This window comes from Oryx dammah, unplaced genomic scaffold (genome assembly GCF_014754425.2).
Source record: "Oryx dammah isolate SB20612 unplaced genomic scaffold, SCBI_Odam_1.1 HiC_scaffold_5, whole genome shotgun sequence".
NCBI classification, from domain to species: Eukaryota; Metazoa; Chordata; class Mammalia; order Artiodactyla; family Bovidae; genus Oryx; species Oryx dammah.
In genome coordinates this window covers 106,005,292-106,008,522 of record NW_024070189.1, presented here as the reverse complement: position 1 = coordinate 106,008,522, position 3,231 = coordinate 106,005,292, and the positions used below count along the sequence as shown (strand labels likewise).

General features: G+C 47.1%; 1 pseudogene; it reads right to left on the bottom strand.

Annotated features, from left to right (window-relative positions):
• Window positions 1-286: 286 nt before the first annotated feature.
• LOC120864366 lies at window positions 287-1,323 on the bottom strand (annotated as a pseudogene).
• Window positions 1,324-3,231: the final 1,908 nt, after the last annotated feature.

Below are 3,231 nucleotides of genomic sequence, written 5' to 3'. Positions count from 1 at the left end.
AAAAAAAATGGATTTTCTCACCTGCTACATCAAAAACCACCCAAGGCTCCTCAATAGATATCTTATGTGGGAGGAAGGTACCAGGCTTCCTCGGTCACCTAGCATGGCCACCTCAGGAATGGGCATCCTCTTCCCCTTTGAACCAGGAAAGGTCCCACTTCCAATGACCTTGGAAGCGTGTATGAAGACTGGGCATGGACCAGGGGACTCCGTTCTGGTATGTACAGGCCCAGTGGCCAGCTGACTTGCATTTGAAGCCCTTGCTGGGTTTTGTTTTTGTTTTATGGTTTAATAACTTTACTAGACAATGAGCACTTAGTTCTCATCCACATTAACTGTAGATTTTGAAAGTGGTGACAGGTACATAGGTAACCAACATATAGAGCTTCTTTGGTGAATCTTCATTATATTTTCAGGACAACCACACACAGATACAATACAGGACACTTCTTATTCCTTTGGCCCAGGCAACTTTGTTGAACCTGGTGTCAATGCATACATCTGGGGTTCCCATCTCCTTCATGGAAACTTTCTGGATTTCTCTGAGTGCCTATGGGGCATGCTTTCAGAAACCCACTCCATGATATGCTTGTGAATGTTAATAGTATATTCTCTGGTCACTACCTTATTGACGGCAGACCAGCCCTTCTTCTTGCTGCCCCCTTTGCTGGTGCCATCCTGCCAAGCCAGGGTTGGAAAGGAAATCCCTTGCTGGTTTACCTTCAAATGAATGTTTAAACTTCCTTGGCTCCCTTGGGTAGCCCTGAGGTTGCAAGGCATGACTGACAGCAACAGCCATCAGTTAAGCATGAACCCTGGTCTGCCTATTTTCACATTGGTTCTTTCTTCCTCCTCAACTTGATCTCAATTATTAAATACCACAAAGGCTACCTACCTCTAGGGGTTTTGTGGGCATAATTTCAGGGTTGGACTGGCTGATAAAATGTTGTAGAAGCAGAGGTTGACACTCAGGAGTAGGAGAATCAATGTTACTAAATTTTCTAAAAGGTTCATAAGCTGTCCCTGAAAGAGAGCTGAATTTTCTTTTTCTTCTTGGTTCACTCCTTTAAACTTTTTATAATCAACTGGCCTTTTTTATACACTTTCTCAACCCTTCTAATACACATTGGATCATGTGGTTCCTTGGCTTTTGCTCCCTCCAAGGAATTATATTCTCAAATGGGCTCCTAGCTTAGAAGAGGATCCTCCCATTTGAGTAGACTGCAACTGGTAAAGAGCATTCCTAGAAATCAATTTCAGCATTGCAGAGACATTTACTAGGAGGCTTTTGCCAGAAGTGGGTCGGAGTGTCCTCCAAATTCCCTTGTTACCCAATGGGATTTTGAGTGTCTTCTACTCTCCCAACTGGAGAGTCTCTAATTAACTGGATGTCTAACTAGACATCGCTGGTTGACTTGGCCTCTTTCTCAAGGGTCATGGGCAGGGGAAGCTTGGTACCAGGGCACTGCCAGGACTCTGCCTGAGGGGGTCTGTGTCTTTAAAGCTTATGCTCTACAGTAAGTTTCCTTATGCTCGAGGTGTCTTCCTCGAGACTGACCATCTGTAAAGTTTATAATGTGGGTTCTGGGCAGCATCCACCTAAAAGGCTGTCCAAAGCAGTGTATGGGCTGCCAAGGCCTGAAATGAAGTGGGTCCTAGCAAAAAGGAGGAACTGGAGTTGGGAGCAAAGGAAAACGCCACGGGGGTCAAGAACTGAATTCCTAGGGACGTGGTCCTAAGATGGCAGATGAATAGGGTGGGGAGACCACTTTCTCCCCCACAAATTCATCAAAAGAACATTTAAACGCTGAGTAAATTCTACAAAACAACTTCTGAATGCCGGCAGAGGACATCAGGCACCCAGAAAAGCAGCCTATTGTCTTCGAAAGGAGGTAGGAAAAAATATAAAAGACAAAAAAAGAGACAAAAGAGGTAGGGACAGAGTCTTAAAAAGAGAGAAGTTTCCAAACACCAGGAAACACTCTCACTGCCGAGTCTGTGGCGAGCCTTGGAAGCACAGAGGGCAACATAACAGGGAGGGAAAATAAATAAATAATTAAAACCCACAGATTACGAGCCCAACGGTAACTCCCTCAGTGGAGAAGCAGCGCAGACGCCTGCACCCGCCACTAGCAAGCGGGGGCTGGGCCGGGAGGCGCGGGCTGCAGTGCTTAGAGTAAGGAGCTGGCCTGAATGCCCCGAGGGCAATATGAGCGAACTAACTTGGGCTAGCAAACCAGAGTGTGGGATAACTACCACGCGAAAAGCCAGCCCTAACCTAAGACACCTCCAGGCCTGCGTACAGAACAAAGGACTGAACAGAGATAGCCGGCTGCAGACCTTCCCCCTCTGGTGACAGGCAGCCAGAGCCAGAAGGAGGCAATCGCAGCCCCAGCGAGACATTATCTACAAAACTGTAAGCAGGCTTCTTTGCTAAGACTTCTTGGGGTTCTGGACAGTCAACATCCGCCTGAGAAGGTGCACCGGTTGTATACCCAGAAAACCGAGTGGCAGGGAAGGGGGAGGGGATAAGTCGCAGCGACCGCGCTCGCCAAACACCTCATCACCTAAGCTGCTCGGACCTGGGAAGGGCACAAAACGCAGGCCCAACCAAGTCTGTGCCTCTGAGGACTACTGGAGTGCCTGAACCTGAGCGACTTAGACCTGGGAGGTGCATGCAGCCCAGGGCCGGCCTCGGACAGTTCCCAGTGGAGCAACCTAGAACCTGAGCAGTGTGGGCAGGGAGGGCACACGTGCTGTGAGCGGGGGCAGACCCAGTGTGGCTGAGGCACTGCGAGCACACCCCAGTGTTGTTTGCAGCATCTCTCCCTCCCCACAGCGCGACTGAACAAGTGAGCCTAAAAAAAGTGTCTACCACCGCCCCCTTTGTGTCAGGGTGGAAATCAGACACTGAAGAGACCAGCAAACAGAAGAAGCTAAAACAGAGGGAACAGCCTTGGAAGTGACAGGTGCAATAGATTAAAACCCTGTCGTTAGTACTGACTACATAGGAAGGGGCCTATAGATCTTGAGAAATATAAGCCAGACCAAGGAACTATCCGAAAATGAACTGACCCCACAATACCCACAATAACAATAGAGAAAGTCCTAGATATATTTTTACTATTTTAACGATCATTCTTTTTTAATTTTTAAAAAATTTTAAGTCCTCTATTACTCCTTTAATTTTCACTTTTATAACCTACTATTACTTTGCAAAAAAAAAAAAAA